General features: G+C 41.0%; 1 protein-coding gene across 1 annotated transcript in view; it reads right to left on the reverse strand.

Moving 5' to 3' along the window:
* FGF14 (fibroblast growth factor 14) overlaps nt 1-23,721 on the reverse strand; it is a 612,800-nt gene that overhangs the window by 336,885 nt on the left and 252,194 nt on the right. The gene's annotated exons all lie outside the window — the stretch shown is intronic.

The raw sequence follows: 23,721 nt of genomic DNA on the forward strand, positions 1-23,721 counted from the left end.
AATACATTAAAAAACCAACCTTCAAGAAAGCATTTTTTGTGCACTGACTTTGACTTAATTAATGCTATTTTATGAAAAATGTTTCTAAAGCAGCGTGACGTTGTGTGGATAGCTGAGTCAATCCAGTTGCAGAAGATTACTGATACATCTATTAGTTAAGACAGTAACAATTCTAGAGCTATTAGCAGCTGGATCATTAAATGAATAATCCCTCCCCCCCGCATAACTCATTACACAATGAAATAACCTCAGCATCAGAAGAATGACACATCATAACCCTTTCCCAAGGTTCTTAAATAGAAAATCAATCCAGTAACATGAAAATTCAGATTTTGTATTAAATGCTGCATACATTCAATATATCCAGAAAGTGGTGGTTTCTAGTGAGCTATTTTTATTGGCTATCTTATAAACCTTAGATCAATCCTAAGTGCTGTCTCTACCTTTCTATATCGAAAATACAAAAACATTTTTTCCAAATTCAATTCTATATTACAAGTTTAAAGAGGCAGATCTTTTCCCTCCTCCCCTCCCACTCACAGAAGTTTTAGTAAAACTTGGTCTCTAGTATGCAAAATTCCTACGATTTCAATGAGTTAGATGCCCACAAACACTGATTGATTTAGACCTTCTAGATAAGTTAGAATGCTTTTGATCACAATTTGTGGGATGCATATGACAGAGAGGTACAATGGTCATTTAAAATTATGACAGGTTTCAGAGTAGCAGCCATGTTAGTCTGTATCCGCAAAAAGAAAAGGAGTACTTGTGGCACCTTAGAAACTAAGAAATTTATTTGAGCATAAGCTTTCGATGAAGCGAGGTGTAGCTCACGACAGCTTATGCTCAAATAAATTTGTTACTCTCTAAGGTGATACAAGTCCTCTTTTTCCTTAAGATTATGGCTCCCCAGCCTACTCATCATCCTACATCATTTAAATCTTGGTTAGAAATTATCATTTGGGCAGTGGGAAGTGTTCAGTTAGAGGTTAAAGAACAGGGTAAAATGCACTTGAGATGATGAAATAAACTCAAGAGACACTGCTTAAACAATTTACCTTTCCAATGCCATTACCTAGGTCTTTTAGAAGTTGGCTTTACACCCTGATAGCGATGTATACTTTGACATTAAGAATCTCAAGTAAAGAAGAATTCATCTTCATAATATGATAAAATACCAGTTATTTCTGGCAGCAGCTATTTCTGGCATAGATACTGGCTCACTCGCTGACAAAAGTCAAGGTGTTTTCTTTAAGCAAATCGTTTCTTTACAAGTGTGAAAATAAAAGGATGAGAGAGGCACCTTCTTTCTCCATTCCCAGAGCAAAATAGATTTAGACAACAAGCCACTCTTCTTCTGCAGCCTATTCTCATCAGAGATGTATTTTAGCTAGGTACAAAAAGAATCATCCACTTAAGAACATCAAACATGTACACAGTGGCCTTGGATCCTTTGGCACGAACACTTACAAACTATGGCCCATTGACGTAAATGAGAATCTTTCTACCAACAACAGTGGGTTGGGGATCAGGACCTACCGGCCTTATTCTGTCCTCAACACCATTTATTTCCCATGCATCTGAAGGGCATTACTACTTCCCACTCATATACTGACAGGCATCACTTTGTTACTAAAATGCAGCCAGATTTGGGGTAGCTGGGGAAGTGGGGGTTGGAGGAGTTATGCTTAGAATACTGAACAATGAAAGGAGGAGAAATTTTGGCCAAGACCAGTGAGATTTTTAGCAACTATGCAGCGAATGTAGATCCAAAGTCACCTAATTGAACGTCTTTTTGTGCAGTCAGCCTGTAACTAAGCATATCACTGGAGTGACCCACTGGACACACAAATCTTTTTTTTAAAGCATCTGCAGAGAGCTTAGATTTTAAATGCTAACAGAATAAAGTGGGAGATGACTGAAAACATTCTAACATCTGCATAAAAAATGGATATGTTGTTATGTAATCATTTCTTTTCTTTTTTATGTGAACACTCCAAAGATCTCACTCCAGAATGAAAGTTGATTGTAATTTATTTTTCCAAAACAGCAGAATTTAGACATTTATCTAGATATGTAATGATGGGGACCTCAACTTAATACAAAAGACAGAGTTGGAGATGTGTATGTCCTTAGATAATTATGACTACAAACGACAGCCTGTCACACTCACATTTGTTTTAACAGTACAAGCCATACTCTGTTTGTATTGTAGCTATCATCTAAATATACATAAGATAAACATTAATAAAATGGATAGTATTGTTTTATAGAGAGATCTCAAGAGTTTAAGGGAAACAGTCTTCCCTGAAATATGCAGCTCACTTGGGCCTTGATCCAAAGCTCATTAAATCAGTCTTTCCACTGACTTCAGTGAACTTTGGATCAGACCCTCCACATGAAATTATGTATAAATATTTACCAGAGATTATTTCACTTTAGCATTTTAGGGCCCAACTCTCCAAGAAATTACACTGGTGAAATTCCAGTGAATCATATCAATATAATTTAGAAAAGAATCAGGCATGCTGTTATCTAGTCAACGTGTCTCTATATGGAGAAAATGACATTAATAATAATGGGCTAACCCCTTGTGTGCGCCTAAAGTGTCGAAGAGCCTTCCTTCTCCCCAAGCTAGTAATGTCAGGAAAACTGTACTCCAAAAAGGCCTCTGGTTTCAAATTGCTTATTTATTATTATTGGAAATGGAGTCTGGTTTTTTAGGTTCCTTGTTTTCGTTGTGATAGTCATCTTATGTAGGGGAAAGGACAATATGACTTTGAAATACAATAGTCAAACAAACAAATAGTGAAAGCAATCCGACTGTAAACTGACTCGTCTGTTTCACTTGTGGTTCTAATGCAATCGCACAAAGGGAATAATGGTAGCGGTTTACTTAAATCCAAGAATAGATTTTCACTGATATTTTTAAGAGAGTCTATTTAAAAATCCCTCTGACAGGAGAGCCAAAATTAGGAGTCTAAAACTAACAGCATCCCTTTAAAATAGAAAGTTATGTTTGGAAAAAATATCCTCTAGCAGTATGGACGCTGTATGCCTACCACATTCCCTCCAGAGAAAAACAGAGTTTCAAGTAAAGAACAATGAAATCTTAATAGGAGGTAGATTACACTTCATCGGGTATTGTAACTATAAGGTTTTGCTGCATCTGAAGATCTGGCACAATTTTCCTTTTATTTTTAGATTACCTTCAGGCATGTTTATTGTCTATTGCAGGATATGCAAACACTGTGATATGAATAATGTTTATTCAAGATGATATTTCAGTTTGCTGATTTTAAAATATATGACTAGACAAAAACTCATATGCACCTCTCACCAGCTACAATGCTCCTATAAGGAAAGTATAGGTGCAGTCTTAATAAACAAAACTGGGATTAAACAATGTCTTATTTTACAGGTTTTTCATTTTCATAAAATCCATCATATTCTAATTAAACCAACCCTTTCAATCACATACTCTACAACTGTGATATCTTAAGTAATCTGTAATATAGTGACATAAGAAATGTTCATTTCAAATTCACCTAGGCATATATACATTGTTTCTGTATATCCATTTCATCTCAGATTTTTCCTTTTCTTTTTGAATAAAAAGCACCTTGGGTATCTGTATTAGACTGAGATACTTTACAAAATAAATTCTAGCTCAGCACAGAGGATAATTTATAATGTAGAGCCCACATTGTAGTCCTTATGTGCACCCGACAGAGACAGTAGGAGATGGGTGCCAAGACACTGTGGTTCAGAACTCTAATCAGAGGCGCTATTGCCTTAGCATAGTATGATTTTTTTTAATGTGAAAAATACTTGGAAGTGATGTAAAAAAACAAAATCTCGCAAGCAGAGTAAATTATGCATTGAGATATCCACAAAACATGCGTATGGAAATACAGTATTGTTCAGCCTCTTTATATTGTTTTAATCAAGAGATTTAGCTGATTATAGACATGGATTTATTGCATAGATTTTATTTTCTTATATAGAAATTCACTGAGCTGTAACACATCATAGAGGAGAGGCCCTAGAAACTAGTTTGCTGGTGGTAGTCTTGTAGGATTAGTGAACTCCATTGAGAAGTTCGCTGAGAGATCAGGGTAGTGCCTCTGGTCGGAGTTCTTACAGTAGGTGCCAACTCACACAAACAACACAGATTTAACGTGTCAAGTTATTTATTTGAAACTAGGCCTATTAGTTTCTGCACCCGGGAGAAATGAAAAGGGTGATACTCTACTAAAGCTGCTGGAAGTTGCAAGTATCAGTCAATACAAAATTCTCATTCTTTCAAAACTTACATTAAGAGTCTTACAGAAATGTTAGGGAGCTGTGGGGTTTTTTTTAATTTGTTGCCTTGTACCAAAATGGGACAAGGAAAACAACTGGCTCAAATGAGATTTTACAACTATTTTTTAAAGTCAGCAGGAGCAATGTATATATAAAGCACTTCCAGATTGAGCATTAATTCAGCCCAGAATATAAATTACATAAAAATGGTTACTAAAAATAGGGTTGTTTAATAGTATTTCATTTATATTCTAATAGTGCACTCAGAGCTCTCAGTGCTGCAAGGACACATGAGGAAAATATTGCCTTGCCTTAAATAGTTTACATGAAGGGGCATGACCTCTTAAAAAAGAAATATATTGCAATGATAAGTAGTATTCCTTTGATGCATGTCCTCAATTTCAGAAATCAGTCCTCTATTCCAACTCAAGAGATTGCCCCAACTTGATCTACAAAGTGGACTGGGATTGCAAATCGCATGCTAATATACATTGTCTACAATCGTGACATGTTGGCACAGCGCACTACTGGCAGCAATGGGTCCTAGTAGGTAAATAATTAAAATATAGAACCCCCCCAGCAACCTACTAGGCAGGAAGCCCAGTAACTGCAGCAGATAAAAACACATAGCTAATTATCAATTGAACGGAATTCTATCAAGGAAGAGAGCTGATGGGCCTAACATTTCTAAATGCTTCAGCATCAATGTGAGCACCAATGTCACCAGCTTTGCTGCAAACGTACTCGTAACCAGGTGATGTGGGACGAAACTTTATCAAGAATACTTTTGTTTAAGGTAGATTCAATGTCTACTGAAAAGCTTTCCAGTCACCAATCTGAAATTGGTCTAGAATGATAGAGTTTCCCACTGACGCCTCAAGAACAGTTGTGAAAATAATTTAAAAAATAGTTAACTAGTTTGCACACAAGTTTTATCTGATAATAGTTATCAGGTTCTAAGTGATTGGAGTGGTGTTCCCACACGCCCTATGTTTCTAGTAATAAGCCATTAAAGGGACACATACTATAAGAGTTAAATATTACTTCAAGAGATTACATAGTCATAATGCTCTGTCCCATAACATGACACCTCACTCTAATCCCAAAAGAAATTGGAAGTAGGCGATACAATTATCTCTGTCACTCTAGAAAGACCTCTTTGGTTGTCCTACAAATGATAGTGGGCTCAGAAGGATACTTAGCCGGCCTCCATTTTATATAACAAATGGCTTTGAGAGAGAGAGAGTGTATACAAAAACACACACACTATTATTTTATTAAAAAAAAAACAGAAGGAGGAAAAAACAGAATCTGCATTAGAAGAAGAGGGAGTCTCTGTGCTTAATGTTCCAGTCTCTCTTTTTTAGCTTACCCAAGTAGCACCAGCGCCTCTGTAGAGAAGCTTAAGGGAAAACACGTCTTGGTTGAAAAAAGTTGACATCCTGGAACCCACAAAATTTCCAAAGAGCTGTAATAGCTTTATAAAACTCGCCAGCCTCGCAAATAAGACTTGAATGAAAAACAACTGAAACCATTCCAGATGAGGTCTATCTGGAAAAAAGCAGATAACAACTGCAATCATTACCAAAGCTAACTGGCCGAGCATTAGAGATTTAAAATAAGAAAGTTGATTGTAGCTAAAAATACCTAAACTTTATTTCCAGACCTAATAAACCACAGCTGCATACCTGCCCCTCTGTGGCAAAAATATGATCTCACTGCCATCTTCATTATGCTTGTTTTGACAGATTATTGCAGAACTCTGATTCTTCAGTACCAGATCTATTCACAAGTATTTATAGGTTTCCTCCAACCCCTTATCCCCTCTTTTTCTCTAGCAGGGCAGGATCTCCAAAAGATGATTAACTAGTATAGAGAACATAGGCATACTTACAATGAATTACAGCCTTTTGTAGGTTGCTAACCTTATGGGTTCGTAGAGAGTTTCTCTGGTACGAACAAAAAAAAAAAGGAGTACGCGTGGCACCTTAGAGACTTACCAATTTATTTGAGCATAAGCTTTCGTGAGCTACAGCTCACTTCAAAGTAGCTCACGAAAGCTTATGCTCAAATAAATTGGTTAGTCTCTAAGGTGCCACACGTACTCCTTTTCTTTTTTTTTTGCGAATACAGACTAACACAGCTGTTACTCTGAAATCTGGTACTAACAGTTTTGCAAAGGAGCCATTGATCTTGTTGGGGGACGGGGCTAGTGAAGAACAAGTGATATTGAAATACTTGGGAAAGCATCTTCATTGAGTGATTAGTGAGGCACTTTTTGCAGCCATACAAGCTGAAAACACAAAAGAGGTGCTAAGAGGGTTTTGGTGAGTTTGTAATTAGCAGATCCCACTCCCAGATTCAGCTGCTGCATACTAAACAAGGCGCCACGATCAGAATCCAAATGCAAAGTAAAAAAGCTCCTAATAGCTGGAGTTTCAAAATAGTAGGAGAAAAACAATAGGAATGTAGCTTCCCACTATCAGATAATTTTCTACAAAGAAGACAGCATGCTCTATTTGCAGTCTTTTAGTCCAGAAGTTGACCTCACCTGGGCAGAGTTTCTAAACCAAAACTAAGGCTTTCCTGTCTCCATTGTCTGTCTTCCAGTAGCCAAAGTCATCTGCTGAAATGCAGTACAGTGACCAGTACATAAACCAGCACATAAACCAGTGTACAGATACAGTACATAAACCAGTCAGAGAACACTTCAATCTCTCTGGTCACACGATTACAGACATGAAAGTTGTGATATTACAACAAAAAAACTTCAAATCCAGACTCCAGCGAGAAACTGTTGAATTGGAATTCATTTGCAAATCTGATACAATTAACTTAGACTTGAATAGAGACTGGGAGTGGCTAAGTCATAATGCAAGGTAACCTATTTCCCTTGTTTTTTCCTCCCTTTCCCCCCCCCCCGACATTCTTGTTAAACCCTGGATTTGTGCTGGAAATGGCCCACCTTGATTATCATACACATTATAAGGAGAGTGATCACTTTAGATTAGCTATTAGCAGCAGGAGAGTGGGGTGGGAGGAGGTATTTTTTCATGCTTTGTGTATATATAAAAAGATCTTCTACACTTTCCACAGTATGCATCCGATGAAGTGAGCTGTAGCTCACGAAAGCTTATGCTCAAATAAATTGGTTAGTCTCTAAGGTGCCACAAGTACTCCTTTTCTTTTTGCGAATACAGACTAACACGGCTGTTACTCTGAAACCAGTACAGTGAGTAGCTGCCTTCAACACAACCCAACTCCTTATCTTATGTAGAGTCCAATCCCTATGTTTGGTCCATTTGATAGCAGAGAGACTGATGAAAAAAACCTTCTTTTCCTCCTTTCTGTTGGGTAATCGTTGCCAGCTACCCATATCTCCACTCACTCACAGCTAGCTCCCAATCAGGATGCCTGTGGATCCCTCCTTGCTTGGAAGAGAGGTGGTTTTTGCCCTCCCCATGCCAAACACTGCATGATATCAATACATCTAATAATAGATGCAAATAAACATGAGCATTTTTGTATTTCCTCTGTTGCATTCAAATTTCCCCAGTGATTTTTGTTAACCATAAATCAGGCAAATTGGCAAGATCATAAAATATAACACACACGATCCCATCATTAAAGTTGGCGGGCCCAATCTTTCTCCCCCCCCCCTTCTCTCACCTAAAGAGATGGCAACTTTCAAAGGGAGAGGCAAACCTAAATAAACTTCCTGCCCTTTTCTCAAGATCCTGGACACTTGCACACAAGCATTTAAAATACAACCATAAAAAGAAAATTTCTTGGTTTTAAGCAAAATGCAAGAAAATTAAAGTATAGCACGTGGGTGCCAAAACTTTCCAAACCAACTGATGTTATAAACAACAACAACTGATATAAATAGTGACTGAAATGTTCAATTTAAATGTAACAAAGAGAAAAGCAGTTCTACTCACCCAGAGCCACGGTGCATTCATGACAATATTGTCTGTGCAAATGGTTGTAACTTCATCGGTTGTGGGAAGAGCATATGGCCAACGTATGCAGAGGAGGCTGGCGGTTCAATCCCACAAAAACACATACTTTGGGTGATCTGCCAATGGCCAGGCTGCTCCAAAGAGAGGCTCCTTGCCTCCACTCTGCCACCCAAGGGTGTGCCTCCTTTGCCTTCCATGGACAGCACAACAATTGCAAAACACACACTGCTAAGGGCTCCTCCAGTAACAGGTGATCTACAGCATGGAGAGGAAGCACAGGAAATCATTTCAACTGTCTGCAGTAATTTAAGATGCTTCTCTCTCCATCCTGTGGCGCCTTCGCTGGCTTCCCAGTGGTTTGTATGAAGTGTGTAGAGAGGATCCCGTGTTGATATGGCAGTCTTGCCCTGGCCCATCCAAATCAGTGGAGTGAAGGTTGTGGGGCTTCCCTGAGGCTGGAGAAGGAATAACACTTCCAATACTGTAGAGGAAGCATTAACCATTTCTAGGCCCCCCAAAACCGGATTCAGTGAAAGCAGTTTTCTCTTAGTACCCATATGTGGAAGGAGCTTGGATGGACTCGTCTTGTCAAATACTAAATCCAATCATCAATATGTTGGAACAAAATTTGTTTTTCCTTTCAGAAACATTCAAACCCTGTATCTAATGTTCCACAATTATATAGCTCTACCTGGCATAAGTGATCAAAAGATGAGCAGCTTAGAAGCTAATGGTGCACAGCTCAGAAATTAGAACTCAAAATAGTCAGATTGACATCTGCTCAATCAGGCCACATATTATCAGACAGGGAGAACTGTGTATGTAGTGATCTGATCTGCACTGCATCCGGCCCTGTTGTGGTTTTAAACTCCTGGATGCAATATTTATAAGGATTTAATGGCATTGCCTGTCTTTTCACAGCAATCAGCGTATCTTAATTGACATAGCTTCGCTGCATAAAGTTCGTGACCCCTGTGATGCCCATGAGAAAACTGAATCCACTGCCAAGTATGGTAGTTCTCAAATTAGGGCTGCCGCTTGTCCAGGGAAAGCCCCTGGAGAGCCGGGCCAGTTTGTTTACCTGATGCGTCTGCAGGTTCGGCCGATTGGGGGCTGCGGGAAGGGCGGCCAGCACATCCCTCAGTCCGTGTCGCTTCCCGCAGCCCCCATTGGCCTGGAGTGGCGAACCGCGGCTAGTGGGAGCCGCAATCGGCCGAACCTGTGGACGTGGCAGGTAAACAAACCGGCCCGGCCTGCCAGGGGCTTTCCCTGAACAAGTGGCAGCCCTAGTTTGAGAACCACTGGCCTAGCACCAATATCTCTGAACATCAGTTAGCCGTGAAAGAGCTCGCCACTTTAAAACAAAACAAAAAAAAATAAAGACAAGACAATCACTTAAGAGTTGAGATTCAAGGACTATCCCATCTGACTAGAGAAGAATACCAGGCAAAATAACACCGTTCGTAAGAACTGAATAGATCTGACTGATGGAAAACAAGCAAATCATCAGCAAATCATCAGCAGCTTTGAGGCGGAATTTTTAAGTTTGCCAAAACTGTGCTCTTATCCAATGTTTAAAACTGAGTTGTGCTGTTATCCAATGTTATCCAATGTCTAAAACCAAAGAATATTTTACTGTTATGCTGCACGTGTTTACGAGTGTGCTAAATAGTAACAGAAGTGGCACGGTATGGTCATTAACACAACCTTCTTGTTGGTTTTTATGGCACGGAGTTTAAGGTGAAATACCTCTAACTCACAAAGAAATGAATGCACAGCCAGCAACACATCTCCAGGAGCCTTTTAATGTTTTTTTTTTTAATTATAGTAAAACCTCAAAAGGTGAAAAGTAATTTTAACTGAATGTATATATATGGGGAAACAGTTCATCAAAAACAGTTGAAAGTAATGAATGTAATAAATCTCATTGTCATAATAAAATTTCAAAGAAATGTAGCTGTGTTGCACACCTAAAATTTCCAGCTGTGTACATAATGGGACATTTTAGCAGTCACTACAAGTAGCACTTAACAGCTATAAAACTACTGCAAGTCTAAACAGTCAAAATCATAATACTTTTCACTTCTAGAGTGCATATTGTCCAAGAGACCCAGAGCACTTTTCCAACATAAATTTAGCCTCACGACAATCCTGTAAGAGCCCCAAACCACTGCTACCGAAACAGAAATAAAATTGAACTGCAAATGGGAGCACAAATAAAGGGAAGGGTTCCCATCTGTTTAAGCACAGAAAACACACATTCAATATACTTCACTGCTTAATTAAGCACCTAAGCTTGAAGTGATATATTTGGATGTGCAAGCAATTATGATTTACTTAAAAGCATTCCATGCTTTGTCCTCCATTTCCTAAAGATTGAATTACTGAAGGATCTGTTTGATACACCATTTGGAAATTTTTCTCATGTCCTTTTTTTTAGAAAAGTGACAGAATATGTCAAAATAAAAACAAACCCCCCAAATTAAGCATCATAGAATGAAAAAGCAGTAACATAATATCACATAGAACATTAAACATTACATCCCTAACAAACCATCCTTTATCTTACTTCGATCCACTAATAACAAGGGAACAATCAATCACTGCTAAGGCCCTTACTGATGACTAAGGGAGGATATGATACAGGTCTATAAAATCATGAATGGTGTGGAAAAAGTGAATGAAGAAGTGTAATTTACCATTTCACACAATACAAAAACTAGGGGTCACCTGATGCAATTAACAGGCAGCAGGTTTAATACAAACAAGAGGAAGTACTTTTTCACAAAATGCACAATTAATCTGTGGAACTAATTGCCATGAGATATTGCAATGGGCAAAAGTATAACTAGGTTAAAAAAAGAACTGGGTAAATTCCTGGAGGACAGGTCCATGAATGGCTATTAGCCAAGAGGGTCAGGGATGTAACCCCATGTTTGGGGCAACCTGCAGTCTCTGACTGCCATACGCCAGGAGGAAAAGACAAGGCTGGATCACTCCAACTGCCCTGTTTTGTACATGCCTCCTGAAGCTCTGGTACTGGTCACTGTCGGAAGTGAGAATAGTGGGCTAGATGGACAACTGGTGTGACCCAGTATGGCAGTTATGTTTTAATTAGAGGAGACATGAATATTTATGAGCAATCGGATTGAGCAGAAGTGGAGAGGAAAGACAGGCCTCGCTCACCCCCGTGGTGGACATCTGGAACCGATGGCAGGGATGTGCTTCTGGAGGAGCTGGGCCTTTTTATATTGTACCTCAGACACATACTTCAATAAGTCATGCTGGGCTGTATTAAAGGCCGGGGGTGGGGCTAATGAAGGCCTACTTTGGCTTCAAAGTGTACAGTACCACTACTCTCAGCACATTCGCTGAATGAAATGTTTTAAGTACTTTTACCTTTTCCCTCACATGTACTACTTCCCTTCTTCTGGAACTCCTGCAATACCATCAACCACTTATTTATGCACTCCACCTCTCATCCTCACTGACAACTGAACATCTTCCCCGGACTCCATGACTGTGACTACCTTCTCTATTCACACCATCTTCTCCTAAACTTAAAGTCTTTGGTATTGGCACTGGACTCTTCTACTCCCCCTCTGATTGATCACGGCTGTTCTTCCTTCTCCTCTTTTCTCATTGAAAAGCCACATACAAGATCAGAATATTCTTCCCCAACTCCCTCTGCGTGGCAGTCAACTATCATCCTGAAGAACCTGCCTCCAACATTTTCTCTGGCTTGGCTCTTCCCCCCCATCTTCTCCTTTGTAGGACTGGTAATCTTGTGGGGATGACTAAATTAGCTTTTTTCTTATACAGAACACAAATCCTGAAAGGAATACCTCCATGTTATAAACCTGGATATTGCACATTGAGAAATCCAGACCTTAAAAAAATTAATTAATTTCCACAGAGGCCATTAATCTAGTTTAACTCATCTCTGGAATAAAAAAAAATCCCTTTCAGCCGATACCCACATCCGAAGAGATACAAAGAGCTTCTGATCTATCTCTCTACAAATGAGTCCACCCACAGTTCCTTAGCAGGATCCATTAGACCATATTCTAAATGTAGCTCCTTGGCAAGTGTCCATTTGCAGGTGCTAAAGAAATTGCCATTGTATAATTCAAATAGAAGGAAATCTGAGCCTCATCCAACATGAGCCATCTGGCTAATCATGCTGTTTTTCTAATGTTGTATCACTCCCTCTGCATGGAGCATGTATGTGTTATATTCATAGTCCTCGGCCCATTTCTTGCACCTGCTGCTTAACTGTGATGACATTGGGAGTGGTCAATTTCATAGAAGCAGAAAAACAACCTATTTACCTTTCACTAGGAAGAATCTAAGGCCAGGTCTCCACTAACAAGTTTGGTCAACCCAGTGACATTGCTCAGGGGTGTGAAAAATCCACACCCTTGGGCAACAGAGTTAAGCCAACCTAGCTGCCGGTGTAGGCAACTCTAGCTACCACCTCTTGGGGAGGTAGACTAAGTACAATGACAGAAGAAACCATCCCACCACTTTAGTGAGTGTCTACCCTGAAGAACTACAGTGGTGCTGCTGTAGTGGTTTAAGGGTAGACAGACTTCCGTGCTTTTGCAAATTTAATCCGATCTATCGTTTATATACATGGATGACTCAGCCACCAAGGCAATGCAGCATTCTCTCGAGTGGAACACAGACTTTATAACCGCACAAACCAGCGCACTCACAGTTTAGGACAGGAAGCAAATATCCTAATCATTGGAACCATAGGGAGAATTTAAATAGCTAGGCAGAACATAATTACGCACCTTAGAATTTAGTCGGGATACTGGGGTTAATGCTCCTTGTGAGAAGTCCTATAGGATCTTTAATGTCCAAAATGGACAGAAATTAGGCTTTAAATATGAGGGGGAAAACAAACCCAGGACCCTAAGCACCATGATGAACCATTGATTTAATGCCCCACCTCCCAGCACAAGCAGGTAAAAGTAGATAGACACATATTTGCTCTGCTCAAGCTAGCATGCTAAAACTAGCCGGGGTAGCCAGGGTAGCAAGGGAGGAGGCTCAGGCTAGCTACATAATTAGGGAGTCTGCGTGGGTTTGTGCTTAGGTGGCAAGACCAAGCCGCCACCCATGCTACCCCCAGCCACACTGCTCGTTTTAGTGTACTAGCTCCACCAGAGCTAGGGCGACTGTCTACTCGTACAGGGCAGCACGCTCCCAGCTGCAGTTCGGATGTACTCTTGTCACCAACCCTGCTGCCTCACAACACTCTGCAATGTTCTTGAAAGTTGCCCATGTAAATATTGACTAACTCCAATCTTGCTTAGCTTGTGAAAACTGATGATCCCACAGACTGAGGTGGCAAGGCTGCAGGATGAATCAAGCTATGCCAAAGTATCAGATCAGTTGACTAGGAAGCTGGCCTTCCTCCTCAATATTTTATTTCAAATATGGAATCTATTATCCAGTTCATCTGTTCAGCAAAGTGAGAACCCACACCAGACTTTGGGTTGTGCCTCTTAAGAAATGGAGCACAGAAGCCACAAACCTTAACTGAGAGAGGGAATGCCTTTTTCGTATCTCCAGGATTCAGAACAGAGGCTGCTCTAACCTATGGTGGTTGCCCACAGCCTACAACTACAGCCAGAGTGCAAAGTGCTCCAACCACTCCCCTTCTAATCCCCACTTACCCCTCCATTAGGCTCAGGGGATGCATGGGGGCGATGGGGCACTGGAGGATTAGCAGTGCCATCCTGTCACTACCACTGTCCTGAGACCATTTCTCAGGGGCCAACAAAGCCAGTTTTGCAGCCTTTTCCACATACTGAATCTGCATAAAACTGCTTCTCTGAACCTGCATAAAACGATGATAGCTGAACCTTGAATCAACCCCTGCTCATCTCTAACATTCACCACTCCACCCCTTCCTGAAACAATAGGGCTATGGGATGGTTACACGTAATGCAGTACCACTGCATCAGATATCACTGTCATGATATTATGACTGTGATTCCTCCCCTCAGAGGGTAGCAGGTTTAGCTGTAATTCCAGTTTAATCCTGACACAGCCACTTCTGAAAGAAAAATTACTCTAGAAATAAGGAGCAGCATCTGCAACAGGCAGTTGTTGAGGCAGATTTGGACTGGCTGAAACTCTACAGCTGCTGGCAAGAATATAAACGGTGAGAACAGTACCTTGATGGGAACTGAAACTTTGGTAATGTTCAGGAATTTCAATAGAAAGATCTGTGAGTAAACTGGAAAGCTTTCTTTAACTTTTGATTACTAATCCATTTCAGGCTTATCACCTGTGATGTAAAAGTAAAGAACTAGGTGCTCAATTAGTGAAGCGCCTCTATTGACATATAAAAAGCAAGTGATGAATTATATGTGAAATGTTGGCACTCTTGAAATCGATGGGAGTTTGTCATTGACTCCAATAGGGCCAGGCTTTCACCCTGTGTGTTTATAAGTTCCTCCATTTGCCCTCACAAGTATCGACATTGCACATCCACAAACAGATCATAGTTTAAAATTCTCTATTATTATTTATTATTTGTATTACTACATGTTGGATCTGAAATACCTCAAATCCACTATACCTGTAGGTAGTGGGAACATACCTTCTACGTACTGTGCCTAGCAGTGGAAGAATCCACCATGGTAGTGGTTGTATGAACTGTAGAGATGTGTACTTTTTAAATCACTTATGCATGTTTGAAAATCCCACCCTAGATAAGCTTCTGTTTAAAATTTAATTAATTAAATAAAAAACGTGGCTAAATTTCAGCCAACGCCACAACATAAGCCTGGATCCTATAGTCTTTTCTCATAGAAATTGCCTGTTGACTTCAACAGTGTATGTAGGTGTTGGAAGATGAACGGACGCAATGGCTGCTCCTCTCCCATAACCATCTAACTTTTTACAAGACGCTTTTGTTTCTGTAAGTCAGACAGAAGCATAGAAATTATTTTTTTCTTCTCATCTGACAAATGCAGTTTTCCCCATAACTGTCAGGAAAGCTAATAAAACATGACTGACATTGCCACACAACATACTGTCAGCAGGATCCAACAGCCTGGGGCTTTATAAACATGGATTTCTTAAAAAAAAAAGAAAGAAAGAAAAAGAACAAGAAAAAAGGTAAATAGACCCTTCTGGGAGTATGCTCTGTAAGCTTGTTGTGGTTTATAACCAGGTCAGGTGTAAAAAAGTCAAGCCAAAATTTCCCATAAAATAATATACATAAAACACACCGTTTAGATTTTATTGGCCTATACGTATTTGAACTCAGCTACAACAGTTACTATACATGCCTAAATGAAACTAAAAAACTATTAGCTGAATGCTTTTGCAATGTCCTGGAAAAGCCCCATCAGAGGGCCAAATTCTGATAATGTAAATGGACACAGCTCCATTGCATTCAATGAGTTTCACCCTTTCGCATCAGCAGAGAATATGTTCCAAATTCTTGCCATGATTTTGGAACAGTCAAAGCAGAGAAAAACCGCAAATAATGAATTCCAAGTTTTACAGGTTTTATTCGAGACTTGGGATAAAATACATGGGAGTGGGCGTTAATTAATTTGAATTACAGTATATATCAGTCTAAGGTTGGATATATTCAATAAAATTGTTACCTCTTTACATGTATAGTGAGTTTGTGATTCTGATCCTTTAGGACCTAATTTTTTAGTGCTGTGCTCACTATAAACATGAAGCAGTGGGGAGGAAGAGACAGGGGCCAAGTGGAGTAGCAGCTGCTGGTCTGTCTATTAACCAATTCAGAACCCCCTGATTCCATTGATTTCTGACCTCAATATTTCACAATTAGTGAATTTTCAGCTCCTCAGGCCACTCCCACTGAAGCAATTTGTCTTTTAGTTCCCCCACCTATCAAAGTGGTTTATCTGGTTTTCTCACCTAGCACCACCATTTCACATCCTCCCACATCTCAGGATTTCATCCTCAACCCCCTTGTCTCATCCCAGTATTTAATTACCTGCTTTCCTCACACGTTTAGTTCTCTACCCTTGTATTTAACTAGCAATCCTCCTCCCACACTTGAAGGATTTAATTATCTATCCTGCCTATGCATTTCCTCCTGATTGGTGGGCCTTGCCCATGTAGCAAGGGAATGTGAAAGAGCCAATCAGGGCGGATCTCCTTAGAGATGAGGGGTTTCCCCCAGACCCATAGAACAGTCTGAAAACCCAGTCTATGCAGAGAAACCATAAAATTGACAAGGCTGTAGCTAGTCCTGACAGAAAGAACTTGAAGGCCATTCTGTTTGTTGCTTTGAATAACATGCAGATGCTGTTAGAGAATTAGTAGCACTATGTAACTGTGTCCTTGTTAATAAGTGTTAAGAATGGAAAATTCCTGTTATTGAAGAATTGCTTCAAAAGCCTTTCAAGTAGCAAGTCTTTCTCTGTGAAAGCAGAGATTTTTAAAAAATGAGATACCTTGACCTGCCTTGTTTGGATTAAAATGCAAACGAAGAAAAGAGAGAATCTTTAGACATTTTAATGTAGCTTAGTATGAAAATATCATGTGGCTATCAGAAAATGAAAAGCTTGGCAAACTCTAATGTTGGCCTGGTTTGCTGTTTGGCAATGAATGCTGGACCTGGACAGCTGACGATCCACAGTATGTCCTTTACCACACAACACCACATGCCCCTTGCTGCCACCCTCCTGAATTTGTCTTACCGAGACAAACGTTGACATTATTGTGACGTTTGTGTTCTCACTTCTCCATGCATCACCACCACAAAGCCCAAAATAAATTTGAGATGTTAATTGTCGTATCTGGGACGTGCAGAACGCAGCAACAACTATCAGGACTGCCAGACTGTCGTTCCAGTTTCAGGATGCGTGGCACTGCTTTTAAATTCAGAGGAAAAGCTAAATCTGAGAATGACTGAGGGTACAGATCCCGTCTAAGGATTGGCATGTAAATGGCTAAAAATCTCTCATGAGTACACTAACGAACAAAGAGGTCTCAGTTTATTGCCAGGGCATGCACTGAGCCCAACCATGAAGGAAATGAGGGTAAGGTCAGACAGTGAAATTACCCCATCATGGGGCACTGAAAGCAGTGCCCAAGGATGCTCATGACTGAGCTCTTAACATCCAGCAAATCACAGGAGTGCTCTGGACCTCACAGGACTAGCTCTAAGAGAGATGGAGTCAGCAAGGAACCAGACACCCCTTCCCCAAAAAGAAGGGCAGAACCCTGGCTTCAAAGATCCCTTTATAAACTATTCTTACAGGCATACGTTGGCAGAGGGTCCACGGACCATGCCTTTCAAGGGAGCTTTGGACACCGATGTTTGCAAAGGAGTCACTTATACTAAATCATGGTTCAGGGATCCAGGGGGAGGAGCTGCTGCCACACACAGCGGAAAAAAAGCTGATGGCCACAGACTTCCCAGGAATAGGGTCCCAGTTTCAGGTGGCGAATCAGCGATCCCCATCCAGGTGATTTCAGAGGGATGGAGTGAAATGGGGTGTGCTGACGAACTGGATATAGCCAATCCTGAAAGGCTGAGGGAGGGTCAACTCCTCAGCAGTTCTGTCCCTCGGTCACAGTACCGAGACTCATGGGACCCAGATTCAGGGGAGGAGTTCGAGGACAGTGACAATCAAGGGGTATCCAGATATGAATCACCCTCCAGCAGTATGTGCAGAGGACTGGAACCCTTGAAATACAGGGGAACCCAAAGGGAGTGCCCAGAAAGGCAGTTCATATAATCATGCCAGATATAGCTCCAGCTATGTGCAGGCAAAGGGCACGGGACACAGACCCCCAGCACGGGTTGGCAGACTAGCTGACTCTCTAGGTCCTCTCATGGTCAGAATGCTAGGGACCACATCTGGAGCAGGTAATCCCACATCAGAGGAAACAGCAGTTTTAACACGTATGGGGCTGGGACAAGCTACCACAGCAGGCCCCCTAGAACACAGGGGCATGGGATAGGCCAGCTTCCAATGACACCACCAGCCCCAAGTAGCAGTGCCTGATCATGTATGGGACCCGACAAACCACCAGAAGCACACTTACCGAAAGCAGTTAAAGCAAAGCAAAGATTTTGAGAGGGAAATACACTAAAATCTTCACCCTGCTTTTAGAGATGATGAGGATGCGGATGACAAAAAGAATATGGAAAGAACAAAAAACGAAAGGTGGCTAAGATCATAGATAATTGGACCTTGGCTTTTTACATATTGACAAGTATGATGTGAGAATGAAGCCCAGAGCAATGTATTCCCCATCTCAAATCTATAGGTCTTCTAGTGCGTGGTCATGTCACATACGGCACCAAGGCATCGTTGAGATGTGACAGTAATTTAGAAAGAGAGCTGGATGATGAGATTGTGCTATGGGGAAGGAAGGACTAGGATTTAGCCTGAATGCATGATCCTATACTTTTTTTTAAACAGATGGTAGGTTACCAGCACTGAAAACTTGGGTAAGAAGAGGAGATGGCAAATCGAATGCATGTTTCGATCTGAGTGAAGGAAAGAAGTGTTTTTGCTCCTTTTCTAGATGTGAGCATGCATGTGGGACGTGGGGGGGGGGAAGCCAGGAGTGCAAGTAGGGCAGTACCCTCTGGTACCCCGTACCTGCAAGAGATTTTTAGCCTGTATGGGGTACCAGAAAGATGTGGGACTAACCCGTCCCCACCACCAGAGCACACGGCTCAGGGAGCAGGGCTGCACTCTGGTCCTTAAAGGAGCAGAATGAGGCTAGGAAGGGCATTCGTTCTTTATGGTTTTAGCAGCACAATACATATGCTAACAAAATTAAACAAAGGCTTAGTTTAAATTTGTTAGCATACGTATTGTGCTGTTTTACATTGGTCAGGAGTCCTCGAGGGGAAGGGGTGGGAGGGACAGAAGGTGTTTAAATAAAATAGTGTTTTTTATTCTGTTTTTCCCCATCGGTCTGAATTATCTATGACATTCATACTGCATTACATCAAGTCCAAATCATTAGAGGAATGCTTTTGCTTGCACTGACCAGAGGATGTTTGGATTCTGATGTCAGCCCAGTTCTACAGCCTGACAGGAATCAGTGGTGTCTGTTCCCAGTGTAAACATAGAATTCTTCTTTGCAGCCAAACTAGTCTAACATGCATTTTGTTACTGGAACTGGAGCAGCAAAACAAAGAAAACAAAAGCCTCATTTTCCAGCTTTGTGGGTGAGAGAACTATAAGTGGAGATTATAATGCTGGACACTGATGGCCTTAAACCAGCTGCCTCAGGAATCTGCCAAGAACTTTGCTGAAAATATGTTTCTCATCTTAGCAACGGAGCTAATACATCTTATCACACATCTGCCCACCTTTATTCGAATGAAGCTCCTTCTGATCTGACAGCTCAGGCATTGTCAGTTTCCTCCAGAACAATTTACAAACTTGGAACCTAATCTGGTAAATGCTTAATCATTTGTGGACTGGTAAGACTTTCAGGATTCTGTTCCTATAAAGGAAGTTGAGTCCCCCATTGAAATACAATGTTTGGGTATAATACCATAAAGCAGTTTGGGTTACAGTTCTACTTAAAATTTGTCTTTTAATAAGTCATACATATGCTGAAATGGCTCCTCACCCAACTCCCATAGTCCATATAAACAGACTGACTACTACATACTTAGGGAGAAAGTGAGTAGTAGTCAAGCATGTTGATGTTTTTATATACAAAGGGGAGTGTCAGAGGGGACGTGGAAACAGCTTAGCAAGTGCTCCTATCTCCAACACCCAGATACCCAGTTCCCAATGGGGTCCAAACCCCAAATAAATGTGTTTTACTCTGTATAAAGTGTATACAGGGTAAACTCAAATTGTCCACCCTCTATAACACTGATAGAGAGGTATGCACAGCTGTTTGCTCCCCCAGATATTAATTACTTACTCTGGGTTAATGAATAACAATGATTTTATTAAGTATAACAAGTAGGATTTAAGTGGTTCCAAGTAATAACAGACACAACAAAGTAAGTTACCAAGCATAATAAAACAAAACACGCAAGTCTCAGCCTAATACATTAAGAAACAGATTACAGATGAATCTCACCCTTAGAGATGTTCCAATAAGCTTATTTCACAGACTAGACTCCTTCCTAGTCTGGGCCCAATACTTTTCCCTGATACAGTTCTTGTTAGCTCCAGCTCAGGTGGTAATTAGGGGCTTTCTCATGACTGGAACCTCCTTTGTTCTGTTCCACCCCCTTATATAGCTTTGGCACAAGGTGGGAATCTTTTGTCTCTCTGGGTCCCCACCCCTCCTTCAAACTGGAAAAGCACCAGCTTTAAGCACCATAGCCAGATTTAAGATGGATTCATGTCACCTGGTACTGGGTCACATATCCTATGAGACCCCAACCTTCATTCTGCCTGGTCTGACTCACAGGAAGGCTTGCAAGTAAACGGAGCCATTTACAACCAGTTGTCCTAGTTGATGGGAGCCATCAAGATTCCAAACCACCATTAATGGCCCACACTTTGCATAATTACAATAGGACCTCCGAGTTATAGTTCATATTTCTAGTTTCAGATACAAGAATGATACACTTATACAAATAGGATGACCACACTCAGTAGATTATAAGCTTTGTAATGGTACCTTACAGAGATCTTCTGCATGAAGCATATTCCAGTTACATTATATTCACACTCATTAGCATATTTTCATAAAATCATATGGAGTGCAATATCACAGCCCTGTAACCTGCACTGGAACCAATTAAATGCCTAGTACCTGAGAGCTGGTGAGGGCAACGTAGTGTGCCTCCCCCAAGGTATAATTTATAAAGTTTCAGCCTGTTGTTTAAACCCATCCCATATGTCTGTCAGTCATTCACCTGCTTGTCCTGGGCAATGACTTAGGAGGATTTTGGGTCAGACCCTAATACAGGAAGGATCTCCTTACTTAACTGTATTTTAACTTTGGGCAACTAGGTAACTGCAACAACTCAGGTGTCCTTAGATCCCATTTCGTCTTAAACCCATTTGAATGTAGCAGTTATTTGAACAGCAGAAGCAGTCTATTCTTTTATGTAGTAAATTCTTTAAAACTTCTCTTGCTAAGATGGATACAGAACTAAAACAAATCCATTCACCACATTTCTTTCAGTATAATAGATAATTATTTTTATCTGCCTTATACTACTTTTTTTCACCCAGTGTTGAAAACAATAGATATCTTGAAATACTGGATTAGTGAAAATTTAACAGCTTCCTGGAAAGCAATCTCAGAGACACAGTAACTTTCATGAATACAAATTTCTGCCTGATGCAGCTACCAACTTTTATGGTCATTTGCTTTCCTGGAACTGTATTCTGTAAAGCAATACGGTACTTTACTTAAATTTCATACTTTATGCAAACTCAGATTTTAAATGAAAGGTTTTGGGTGTAACATGAATTTAAAGTATGAAAATGTGCAGTTTATAAAATTAACAATGTCCATAAGTATATTGATAAGCATTTTAAATACCAAAAGAGAAAAATAGAATAAATAGAAATAAATTAGTGATAGTTTATTTAGTGCGGGGCGGGGGGAGCGCAACATCATAGTTCAGGTTGACACTAGCATACTGTTTAACAGATGATATTTCTGGGTCCTCTAAAATCCAAAAGCTTACTTGGACTGTCTTGAAAATTGTCATGCTTTGTGAAGGTCTAGGGTAAGGTTAGTGCTTCAATTTAGTGGTAGTTTGAGCAAGGTGATCTTGGCGGAATCACTGCAGAGAGGAGTCCAGAGCCGTAACTAGGGGATTTTAACGCCTGGGGTGAGCAAGCATATTTGCAATCCCTACCATTTTTTTCCTTTATTTCTCTGTCCCATTTTTGCCCCCTCAGCTTTGCACCCTGGACAGCTGCCCCACTCATCCCTACCCTCTGGAGGAGCCAGCCAAGGACTACAGTGGTTGGAACAGAAGCAGCCAAAGCAGGGACCTTTGCACATTCAGAGCACTTCGTACAGCTTTGACTGATCTTTCTCTGATCTCTGCTGATTGCTCCAACACTCCCTCATACCTTAGTTTCACTCCACACCTGCCCCTCTTCTCCCATTCACTGCCCTTCCTATGTAGCTTACTCCCTCTTAATTAAACCCACGAACCCTCTCCCCTCACCTCCCAAAAAATCATGGAACTATCATGCCATTTGCTGCCATCACATTGTTCACTCTGTTTGTGTGTTATACCCCTTCCTCCAGGCTGTGTCTTGAATATTTAGATTATAAGCTCTTTGGGGCAGGGACCATCTATTTCTCTGTGTATGTACTTTGCCTAGCACAATAGGCCCTCATTCTTGGTTGGCTCTTTGGCACTACCATAATAAACATAACTAATAATCCAAGACACAAGCCTCCTGAAAAAATCATGTCACAGCAACATGTAGCAATCCTTATAACTTTTTTTTTTTGCACATAAATGAGGCTCAAACTATAGCTCCAATTCTCTCCAATCACCCACTTTGGATAGATCTCAGCTAGCATCTGCATAAAATGATAGATAGATAGGTAAATAGATAGACAAAATAAGAAAAAATGACATCATATTACATGTACTATTTGAGCAAGTGGTCATATGATTAAAGACTATAATGCAGCACTTCTCAAATGCGGCCACAGACTCCTGGACTATGATTGAGGGGGTAAAGTAGCAGCCCCTCCCCTCCCTGTTGCTCCTGGATGTACCGCCTTGGTGTTGGTTGCTGGGGCCACCAGCAGGGGTTGGGCCCTGCCCCCCTCTGGAGACACCTGGGGCACAACACTGGAGGAGCAGGCAGCCCGTGATTTCCCCATCTTCCCAGGGGTGGTGGGGCTCAGGCTTTAGCCCTGGGGTGGCAAGCTCTAGCCAGGGGGCTTCGGGCTCCATCCCCAGGCTCCGGCTGCACAGTGGCAGGTCCCAGGCTCCAGCCACATGGCTCCAGGCTCCATCCCCAGGCCTGGTCCCCTGGCCATGGGTCTTCAGGCTCTGGCTGTGGGGCTTCAGGCTCCAGCCCCCTGCTGCTTCCTTGCCCCCCCACAACCCCACTGGCCCCTGCTGCCTCCCACAACCCTCCATCCGGGGCTTAATTTGTCCCTAGGCTTGCCAGGACTGAGTAAGTCTGCTGTGAAAAGTGATACATATATGTTTGTTAATATCACTTTTCACAAAAAAGACTTACTAGTTAGCAATAAATAAATTACAATGATTTGGACGTGTGTATGTGGATATTTATTTGTTTTTCCTAAAGCTAATTAAGTATTTTAGGGAAAAAGTGTGAGAGCAGCCAACAGCAAGAGTTGGTGGCCTCACTTTGAGGGCACCAAAAAAATATGTCCTGGGAATCCCTGCAAATTGCATGCATGAATGGGGCCCAGTTAAGGTTTCCTGGCTTTTGAGAGCTTCGTATTCAACCTTTAAAAAACTATGTTAAAGTTATTTTAAGAAATTTACTAG

This window comes from Lepidochelys olivacea (assembly GCF_965140295.1).
Source record: "Lepidochelys olivacea isolate rLepOli2 genome assembly, chromosome: 1".
Classification (NCBI taxonomy): domain Eukaryota; kingdom Metazoa; phylum Chordata; order Testudines; family Cheloniidae; genus Lepidochelys; species Lepidochelys olivacea.